The sequence below is a fragment of the Triticum urartu genome, chromosome 3A (assembly GCF_056163025.1).
Source record: "Triticum urartu cultivar PI428250 chromosome 3A, HENAU_Tu73, whole genome shotgun sequence".
Taxonomy (NCBI): Eukaryota; Viridiplantae; Streptophyta; class Magnoliopsida; order Poales; family Poaceae; genus Triticum; species Triticum urartu.
In genome coordinates this window covers 415,668,899-415,680,504 of record NC_141875.1, presented here as the reverse complement: position 1 = coordinate 415,680,504, position 11,606 = coordinate 415,668,899, and positions in this window count along the sequence as shown.

Genomic DNA, 11,606 nt, shown 5'->3' with positions numbered 1-11,606 from the left:
CTGTGGTGTTCCAGGTGGCGTGAGTTGCGAAACTATTCCGCATTGTTTCAAATGAAGACCAAACTCGTAACTCAAATATTCTCCTCCACGATCAGATCATAGAAACTTTATTTTCTTGTTACGATGATTTTCCACTTCACTCTAAAATTCTTTGAACTTTTCAAATATTTTAGACTTATGTTTCATCAAGTAGATATACCCATATCTGCTCAAATCACCTGTGAAGGTCAGAAAATAATGATACCCGCCGCGAGCCTCAGCAATTATCGGACCCCATACATTAATATGTATTATTTACAATAAGTCAGTTGCTCGCTCCATTGTTCCGGAGAACAGAGTCTTAGTCATCTTGCCTGTGAGGCATGGTTCGCAAGCATCAAGTGATTCATAATCAAGTGATTCCAAAAGCCCATCAGCATGGAGTTTCTTCATGCGCTTTACATCAATATGACCTAAACAGCAGTGCCGCAAATAAGTTGCACTATCATTATTAATTTTGCATCTTTTGGCTTCAATATTATAAATATGTGTATCACTACGATCGAGATTCAATAAACCATTCACCTTGTGTGTATGACCACAGAAGGTTTTATTCATGTAAACAGAATAACAATTATTCTTTGACTTAAATGAATAACTGTATTGCAATATATAGGATCCAATCATATTATGCTCAACGCAAACACCAAATAACATTTATTTTAGGTTCAATACTAATCCCGAAGGTAAAGGGAGTGTGCGATGATGATCTTATCAACCTTGGAATTACTTCCAACACACATCGTCACCTCGCCCTCAACAAGTCTTTGTTTATTTTTCAACTCCCGTTTCGAGTTACTACTCTTAGCAACTGAACCAGTATCAAATACTAAGGGGTTGCTATAAACACTAGTAAAGTACACATCAATAACATGTATATCGAATATACTTTTGTTCACTTTGCCATCCTTCTTATCTGCCAAGTATCTAGGGCAGTTCCACTTCCATTGACCATTTCCTTTGCAGTAGAAGCACTCAGCTCTAGGCTTGGGTCTAGCTTTGGGCTTCTTCATGGGAGTGACAACTTGCTTGCCATTCTTCTTGAAGTTCCCTTTCTTTCCCTTTCCCTTTTACTTGAAACTAGTGGTCTTGTCAACCATAAACATTTGATGCTTTTCTTGATTTCTACCTTCGTCGATTTCAGCATCACAAAGAGCTCGGGAATCGTTTTCGTCATCCCTTGCATATTATAGTTCATCACGAAGTTCTAGTAACTTGGTGATAGTGACTAGAGAACTCTGTCAATTACTATCTTATCTGGAAGATTAACTCCCACTTGATTCAAGCAATTGTAGTACCCAGACAATCTGGGCACATGCTCACTGGTTGAGCTATTCTCCTCCATCTTGTAGGCAAAGTATTGTCAGAGGTCTCATACCTCTCGACACGGGCATGAGTATGAAATACCAATTTCAACTCTTGGAACATCTCATATGCTCCATGTCATTCAAAACATTTTGAAGTCCCAGTTCTAATCCGTAAAGCATGGTGCACTAAACTATCAAGTACTCATCATATTGAGCTTGCCAAACGTTCATAACGTCTGCATCTGCTCCTCCAATCGGTCTGTCACCTAGCGGTGCATCAAGGACATAATTCTTCTATGCAACAATGAGGATAATCCTCAGATCACAGATCCAATCCGCATCATTTCTACTATCATCTTTCAACATAGTTTTCTCTAGGAACATATCATAAATAAAACGGGGAAGCTATACGCGAGCAATTGGTCTACAACATAGATATGCAAATACTATCAGGACTAAGCTCATGATAAATTTAAGTTCAATTAATCATATTACTAAAGAACTCCCACTTAGATAGACATCTCTCTAATCTTCTAAGTGATCATGTGATCCATATCAACAAAACCATGTCTGATCATCACGTGAGATGGAGTAGTTTTCAACGGTGAACATCACTATGTTGATCATATCTACTATATGATTCACGCTTGACCTTTTGGTCTCTAGTGTTCCGAGGCCATATCTGCATATGCTAGGCTCGTCAAGTTTAACCCGAGTATTCTGCGTGTGCAAAACTGGCTTGCACCCGTTGTATGTGAACGTAGAGCTTACCACACCCGATCATCACGTGGTGTCTCGGCACGATGAACTGCCACAACGGTGCATACTTAGGGAGAACACTTATACTTTGAAATTTAGTGAGAGATCATATTATAATGCTACGGCCGAACTAAGCAAAATAAGATGCATATAGGATAAACATCACATGAAATCAAAATATGTGACATGATATGGCCATGATCATCTTGCGCCTTTGATCTCCATCTCCAAAGTACCGTCATGATCTCTATCATCACCGGCATGACACCATGATCTCCATCATCTTGATCTCTATCAACGTGTCATCACATGGTTGTCTCGCCAACTATTGCTCTTGCAACTATTGCTATCGCATAGCGATAAAGTAAAGCAATTATTTGGCGCTTGCATCTTATGCAATAAAGAGACAACCATAAGGCTCCTGCCAGTTGCCGATAACTTTAACAAAACATGATCATCTCATACAACAATTTATATCTCATCACATCTTGACCATATCACATCACAACATGCCCTGCAAAAACAAGTTAGACGTCCTCTACTTTGTTGTTGCAAGTTTTACGTGGCTGCTACGGGCTGAGCAAGAACCGTTCTTACCTACGCATCAAAAACCACAACGCGGTATAGTGATTGCTTTTTGATCTTCAGAAAGAACCCTGTTCATTGAATCCGACTCAACTAAAGCTGGAGAAACAGACACCCACTAGCCACCTGTGTGCGAAGCACGTCGGTAGAACCAGTCTCGCGTAAGCGTACGCGTAATGTCGGTATGGACCGCTTCATCCAACAATGCCGCTGAATCAAGAATCAACTAGCGACGGCAAGCAATATGTATATACCCACGCCCATAACTCCTTTGTGTTCTACTCGTGCATATAACATCTACGCATAAACCTGGCTCGGATGCCACTGTTGGGGAACGCAGTAATTTCAAAAAAATTCTTACGCACACGCAAGATCATGGTGATGCATAGCAACGAGAGGGGAGAGCTTCGTCCACGTACCCTCGTAGACCGTAAGCGGAAGCGTTATGAGAACGCGGTTGATGTAGTCGTACTTCTTCATGATCCGATCGCTCCAAGTACCGAATGTACGACACCTCCGAGTTCAGCACACGTTCAGCTCGGTGACGTCCCACGAACCCCGATCCAGTGGAGCTTAGAGGGAGAGCTTCGTCAGCACGACAGGGTGATGACGGTGATGATGATGCTACCGACGCAGGGCTTCACCTAAGCACCGCTACGATATGACCGAGGTGGATTATGGTGGAGGGGGGCACCGCACATAGCTAAAAGATCAATTGATCAACTTGTGTGTCCATGGGGTGCCCCCCTCCCCCGTATATAAAGGAGAGGATGAGGGGGAGGGCCGGCCCTCTACTATGGCGTGCCCTGGGGAGTCCTACTCCCACCGGGAGTAGGATTCCCCCCTTCCATGTAGTAGGAGTAGGAGAGAAGGAAAGGGAAAAGAGAAGAGAAGGAAGGAGGGGACGCCGCCCCTCTCCCTAGTACAATTCAGACTAGGCCTTGCGGGGCGCGCAGCTTCCCCTCTCTCTTTCCCCTAAAGCCCAGTAAGTCCCATATACTCCCCGGCGAATTCCCGTAACTCTCCGGTACTCCGATAAATACCCAAACCACTCAGAACCTTTCTGATGTCTGAATATAGCCTTCCAATATATCGATCTTTACGCCTCGAACATTTCGGGACTCCTCATCATGTCCCTGATCTCATTCGGGACTCCGAACAACCTTCGGTACATCAAAACACATAAACTCATAATATCGATCGTCACCGACCGTTAAGCGTGCGGACCCTACGGGTTCGAGAACTATGTAGACATGACCGAGACTCGTCTCAGGTCAATAACCAATAGCGGAACCTGGATACTCATATTGATTCCTACATATTGTACGAAGATCTTTATCGGTCAAACCGCATAACAACATACGTTGTTCCTTTTGTCATCGGTATGTTACTTGCCCGAGATTCGATCGTCGGTATCTCAATACCTAGTTCAATCTCGTTATGGCAAGTCTCTTTACTCGTTCTGTAATGCATCATCACGCAACTAACTCATTAGTCACAATGCTTGCAAGGCTTATAGTGATGTGCATTACCGAGAGGGCCTAGAGATACCTCTCTGATACTCGGAGTGACAAATCATAATCTTGATCTATGCCAACTCAACAAACACCATTGGAGACACCTGTAGAGCACCTTTATAATCACCTAGTTACGTTGTGACGTTTGGTAGCACACAAAGTGTTCCTCCGGTATTCGGGAGTTCAATAATCTCATAGTCATAGGAACATGTATAAGTCATGAAGAAAGCAATAGCAACAAACTAAATGATCATCGTGCTAAGCTAACAGATGGGTCAAGTCAATCACATCATTCTCTAATGATGTGATCCTGTTAATCAAATGACAACTCATGTCTATGGCTAGGAAACTTAACCATCTTTGATTCAACGAGCTAGTCAATAGAGGCATACTAGTGACACTCTGTTTGTCTATGTATTCACACATGTACTAAGTTTTCGGTTAATACAATTCTAGCATGAAAAATAAACATTTATCATGATATAAGGAAATATAAATAACAACTTTATTATTGCCTCTAGCATATTTCCTTCACTTTGTTCATAACGATCATCTCTACTCATTCTCTCTCTTGGAGGTGATTCATCTCTTCTACTTCTCCTTTTTGGTGAGTCTTCTATTTTCTTGTAGGGAGCCGTACACTCATTGGAGTAGTGTCCGGGTCTTCCACAATTGTAGCAATTATGATCACGACTAGAAGATCTTTTGCCATTGCAGGACCTTGACTTGGAGTTTCTCCCTTTGCTTCTATTCTTGTAGAATTTGTTGAAGTTCTTCACCATTAAGCTCAATTCTTCATTGGAGACTTGCTTCTCACTTGATGTTGTAGGGGCATCACTTGAGGCTTTGTAAGCGCCACTTGACTTATTGTGAAGCTCTTCCTTGTCCATGAGTGACATCTCATGAGCAACAATTCTACCAAGGACTTTTGTAGGCTTGAGATCTTTGTAATTGGGCATCATTTGGATCAAGGTGCACACGGTATCATATTTTCCATCCAAGGCTCTAAGGATCTTTTTGATGATGAATTTGTCGGTCATCTCTTCACTTCCTAAGCCGGCAATCTCATTTGTGATGAGAGCAAACCTAGAGTACCTTTCCGCGACCCCTTCACCATCCTTCATATTGAACTCATCAAGTTGACTTTGAAGCACATCCAACTTGGATTCCTTGATGGACTCGGTACCTTCGTGCATATCAACCAAAGTATCCCAAACTTTCTTTGCATTCTCAAGGCGGCTGATTTTGTTGAGTTCTTCGGGGCACAATCCATTGAAGAGAATATCGCAAGCTTGAGCATTGTATTGCAACATCTTCATTTCTTCCACTTTCACGTCATGATCTGGTTATTTACCATCCTCTAAGAAATCACCTTGCAAGCCAATACGCACAACAACCCAAACGACGGGGTTATGACCAAGAATATGAATTTTCATCTTATGCTTCCAACAAGCAAAATTTGTACCATGAAAATAAGGACCTCTACGGTGGTAATTTCCCTCGCTAGATGCCATACTCTTCTAGGTTGTGAAACCAAGGCTGTGATCACCAAAGCTCTGATACCACTTGTTGGATCGAAAGTATGTCTAGAGGGGGTGATTAGACTACTTGACCAAATAAAAATCTATAATTTTCCCAATTTTAGTTGTGGGCAGATTTTAGCAATTAGCACAAGTCAAGCAATTAACCTTCACATGCAATTCTAAGAGTATAGTAGCGGAAAGTAAAACATTACATATGAAGGTAAAGGGAAGGGGTTAGAGAAGGCGAACGCAATGGAGACACGGGGATTTTTGGTGTGGTTCTGAATTCCGATAGGTGGTGCTATCGTACGTCCATGTTGATGGAGACTTCAACCCACGAAGGGTAACAGTTGCGCGAGTCCACAGAGGGCTCCACCCACGAAGAAGCTGTTGGGGAACGCAGTAATTTCAAAAAAATTCCTACGCACACGCAAGATCATGGTGATGCATAGCAACGAGAGGGGAGAGTGTTGTCTACGTACCCACGCAGACCGACTGCGGAAACGTTGACACAACGTAGAGGAAGTAGTCGTACGTCTTCCCGATCCGACCGATCCAAGCACCGTTACTCCGGCACCTCCGAGTTCTTAGCACACGTACAGCTTGATGACGCTCCCCGGGCTCCGATCCAGCAAAGCTTCGGGGAAGAGTTCCGTCAGCACGACGGCGTGGTGATGATGATGATGTTCTACCGACGCAGGGCTTCGCCTAAGCACTACAACGGTATGACCGAGGTGGAATATGGTGGCAGGGGGCACCGCACACGGCTAAGGAACGATCACGAAGATCAACTTGTGTGTCCTAGGGTGCCCCCCTGCCCCCGTATATAAAGGAGCAAGGGGGAGGGGTGCGGCCGGCCAGGAGGTGGGCGCAGGAGGAGTCCTACTCCTACCGGGAGTAGGACTCCCCTCCCCGTTCCTTGTCCAACTAGGAGAGGTGGAGGGAGAATAGGAAAGGGGGGCGTCGCCCCTCCCTCCTTGTCCAATTCGGACTAGGGGAGAGGGGGCGCGCGGCCTGCCCTGGCAGCCCCTTCCTCTTCTCCACATTAGGCCCATAAGGCCCATTAACCCCCAGGGGGGTTCCGGTAACCCCTCCGGCACTCCGGTTTTATCCGAAACTTCTCCGGAACCCTTCCGGTGTCCGAATATAGTCATCCAATATATCAATCTTTATGTCTCGACCATTCCGAGACTCCTCGTCATGTCCGTGATCATATCCGGGACTCCGAACTAACTTTGGTACATCAAAATGCATAAACTCATAATAACTGTCATCGTAACTTTAAGCGTGCGGACCCTACGGTTCGAGAACAATGTAGACATGACCGAGACACGTCTCCGGTCAATAACCAATAGCGGGACCTGGATGCCCATATTGGCTCCTACATATGCTACGAAGATCTTTATCGGTCAGACCGCATAACAACATACGTTGTTCCTTTTGTCATCGGTATGTTACTTGCCCGAGATTCGATCGTCGATATCCAATACCTAGTTCAATCTCGTTACCGGCAAGTCTCTTTACTCGTTCCGTAATACATCATCTCACAACTAACATATTAGTTGTAATGCTTGCAAGGCTTATGTGATGTGCATTACCGAGAGGGCCCAGAGATACCTTTCCGACAATCGGAGTGACAAATCCTAATCTCGAAATACGCCAACCCAACATGTACCTTTGGAGACACCTGTAATGCTCCTTTATAATCACCCAGTTACGTTGTGACGTTTGGTAGCACCCAAAGTGTTCCTCCGGCAAACGGGAGTTGCATAATCTCATAGTCATAGGAACATGTATAAGTCATGAAGAAAGCAATAGCAACATACTAAATGATCGGATGCTAAGCTAATGGAATGGGTTATGTCAATCAGATCATTCAACTAATGATGTGACCTCGTTAATCAAATAACAACTCTTTGTTCATGGTTAGGAAACATAACCATCTTTGATTAACGAGCTAGTCAAGTAGAGGCATACTAGTGACACTCTGTTTGTCTATGTATTCACACATGTATTATGTTTCCGGTTAATACAATTCTAGCATGAATAATAAACATTTATCAAGATATAAGGAAATAAATAATAACTTTATTATTGCCTCTAGGGCATATTTCCTTCAGAAGCAACCTTGTCTATGCCACCATGGCCATCGTCCACGAAGGACTTGCCTCACTCGGGTAGATCTTCATGAAGTAGGCGACCTCCTTGCCCTTACAAACTTATTGGTTCAACTCCACATCACAACGGAGGCTTCCGAGCGACACCTAACCAATCTAGGAGACGCCACTCTACAAAAGGTAATAGATGGTGTGTAGATGATGAAATCCTTGCTCTTGTGCTTCAAATGATAGTCTCCCCAACACTCAACTCTCCCTATCAGATTTGTCTATGGTGGAAGAGAGATTTAAGTGGAAAGCAACTTGGGGAAGGCTAGAAATCAAGGTTCAAAAGGTTGGATTGGAACCTCTTGACCTCAACACATGAGTAGGTGGCTCTTTCTCAGAAAATGATGGTGGAAGTGTAGGCATGTTCTAATGGCTCTCTCACAAATGGAGAAGGGGTGGAGGGGTATATATAGTCTCCACACAAAATCCAACCGTTACACACATTTGACTCATCTCGGTGGCACCGAATAGTTAAACTCGATGGCACTGATCAGTTAAAAAATGTGAACATTAGGAATCTCGGTGGGACCGACTAGAACAACTCAGTGGGACTGATGTCCTATGGCTTAGGGCAAACATCATTTCGGTGGCGCCGATTGCATCAACTCGGTGGGACCGAAGTGAAGCAATAAGCAACAGAGAATCTATCAAGCCAACTCGGTGAGACCGATTGCATAAACTCGACGAGACCGAAGCAAATACAATAGATCACAGAGCGCTGGCAAGGCCATCTCGGTGAGACCGAGATTCGTATTTGTGTGACCGAACTGTTAGGATTTCTAGCAGTGGCTATGTCATATGAACTCGGTTGCTCCAGATAGAAAGAATCGGTGGGGCCGAGTTTGGATTTAAGTTTTGGACATATTTGGATGGAGAAAGTGGCTGAGAGTTTTGGAGCAATATCACTAAGCATTTGAGCAAATAGACCATTAAGCAACACCTCATCCCATTTTAATAGTATTGGCTTTCATATGGACTCAATGTGATCTTGGATCACTAAAATAGAAATGAAGAGTCTTGAGCTTTTGCCAATCTTTGTCCTTATCATTTGAGGGTTCCATATCTCTATGCCATGCCAATCATTAAACTTTCTGAAATATTTATCTTGAGTGGATATTAGTTTAATGAGATATATATTGTTATGAATTACCAAAATCACCTGAGGATTAGTTGCACTTTCAGCCGGGTCTCGTCACAAGGTCGCCGACGCCCAGATGTGCATGCGCAATCACGTCTTCGTCTACCACTACTGCGTGGCCACAAGTCATTGCAAGCGTTTCACCAGGTTTGTCAACGGCCCCCACTACATGTTCACTATAGTGGACATCACCAACGATGTAAAGGTGTTCAAGAATTCGGGCATCGCCTGCCAGAATCTTGTCGACATACAGGGCCAACACAAGATCTGGGGCAGCAAGACGCATGAGAAGGACTCACTGGTTCACCTCGCCGAGGCCATCGTCGACCCTACTACAGAGACATGAAGGATTCCTGCAATAAGGACAAAGCGTGCCTGCACTTGGCCTGGATGGAGAAACTCGACAAAGCTCATGTTCTGTACGCGACCAAGGAGACATATATGAGGTACGAGATGTATAGGCAGATCGTTGACATGAGGAAGTGCCTCCTTCCCCAAATGGGGATCCAGCCAAAAGCATAGCAATGGAAAGCGTTGTCACAACAAGAAGTAGATAATTAGATGATCATTTCTCCTAGTTTAGTATGCATGTAATTGTTTACTTTGGTGTGTGAAAATGTTATGTGTGTAGTCACTTATGTGATTGTATGTTTAATTTGGTTATGCAGTCATGTTCTTATAAGTATATATGTTGTTCTTCTGTAGACATAGCGTAGATGTTGTGCGGACAGAGCAAATCACATCACACACGGACTAAACTAGGGAAGTCGTCGGTGATTATTTCATCAATCACTGAAAATTGTATACCAGCAAGATTTGCCCACAACACACACGGCTTGTTCGCAGGAATCGTCTTCGTTGTTATATGTCTTCCCACACATTTTTGATTACTGACCCGTTTGCCGCATATCACACACATCTTGTTAACTTGAAAGGATCGATATGGTTGACTAGAGGGGGTGAATAGGCAACTAACAATTTTTAACTTTTCTTTACCAAATTAAACATTGCATCAAAGTAGGTTGTCTAGACATTCAACTAGGTGAGCAACCTATATGATGCAACAACAACAAGCACACAAGCAAGCAAGGGAAGAAACACAAATAAGCTTGCACAAGTAAAGGTACGAGATAACCAAGAGTGGAGCCGGTGAAGACGAGGATGTGTTACCGAAGTTCCTTCCTTTTGAGGGGAAGTACGTCTCCGTTGGAGCGGTGTGGAGGCACAATGCTCCCCAAGAAGCCACTAGGGCCACCGTATTCTCCTCACGCCCTCACACAATGTGAGATGTCGTGATTCCACTATTGGTGCCCTTGGAGGTGGCGACCGGACCTTTACAAACAAGGTTGGGGCAATCTCCACAACTTAATCGGAGGCTCCCAACAACACCATGAAGCTTCACCACAATGGACTATGGCTCCGTGGTGACCTCAACCGTCTAGGGTGCTCAAACACCCAAGAGTAACAAGATCCGCTAGGGATTAGTGGGGGAATCAAATTTCTCTTGGCGGAAGTGTAGATCGGGGCCTTCTCAACCAATCCCGAGCAAATCAACAAGTTTGATTGGCTAGGGAGAGAGATCGGGCGAAAATGGAGCTTGGAGCATTAATGGAGCTTTTGGGGGAAGAGGTAAGTCAACTTTGGGGAAGAAGACCCCCTTATATAGTGGGGGAAACAATCCAACCGTTACCCCCCTGAACAGCCCCGCAAAGGGCGGTACTACCGCTGAGGGTCGCGTTACTATCACTGGGACTGCGGTACTACCGCTCCCCCACGCAGTACTGCCGTTCAGACCCCTGCGCGGTACTACTGCGGTGGTAGGACGGTACTACCACTCTCGAGCGGCACTACCGCATCTATTGACGCTGCTTAGTGCCGCACAATTCGACACGAGAGGCGACCCCCTCGAATCGACATGGTAGGAGCCCGGTGCCGCAGCAGTATTATAGCGAGGACCCACAGGCGGTACTACCGCGGTTGGGAGCGGTACTACCGCCTGTGGCTCTTGAGCGGTACTACCGCTGGGAACTGTGGTACTATCGTTGGGACCCAAAACAAGCACAAAGGAAGGGGAATGAGCTCTCCATTGAAGCGAAAAGGCTCAGAGGGTGTGAAAAAGGATGTGTACATGTTGATTCCACCCTAGCCTTACCAAAGCGGACCCCCTCTTGATAGTACGGTGCCTCCTACGAAACTAGTCCACCAAAATAGAAACGAAAGAGCTACACCGTCTTGAATAACACTCCGAGGGGAAAGAAATCGTCTCGTGCCAAAGGATGAAACTCTGAAATGCACAAAGCACACGATTAGTCTGCAAACATGTTGTCATCAATCACCAAAACTACATCGAGAGAGATATGCCTTAACAATCTCCCCCTTTTTGGTGGATTGATGGCAACCAGGGATTTGCACAAAGATAAGACAAGAAAGTAAAGATACTTAGAACTACAAAATATAGACGGGCTCCACCTGAATGTGTGCACCTAGTTAGTAGTGCCTTTGGAATGCTAGACACACACATTAGGATCAACACTCCCCCTATATTTGATAGTCCGACATCCTAAGCAAAGGAT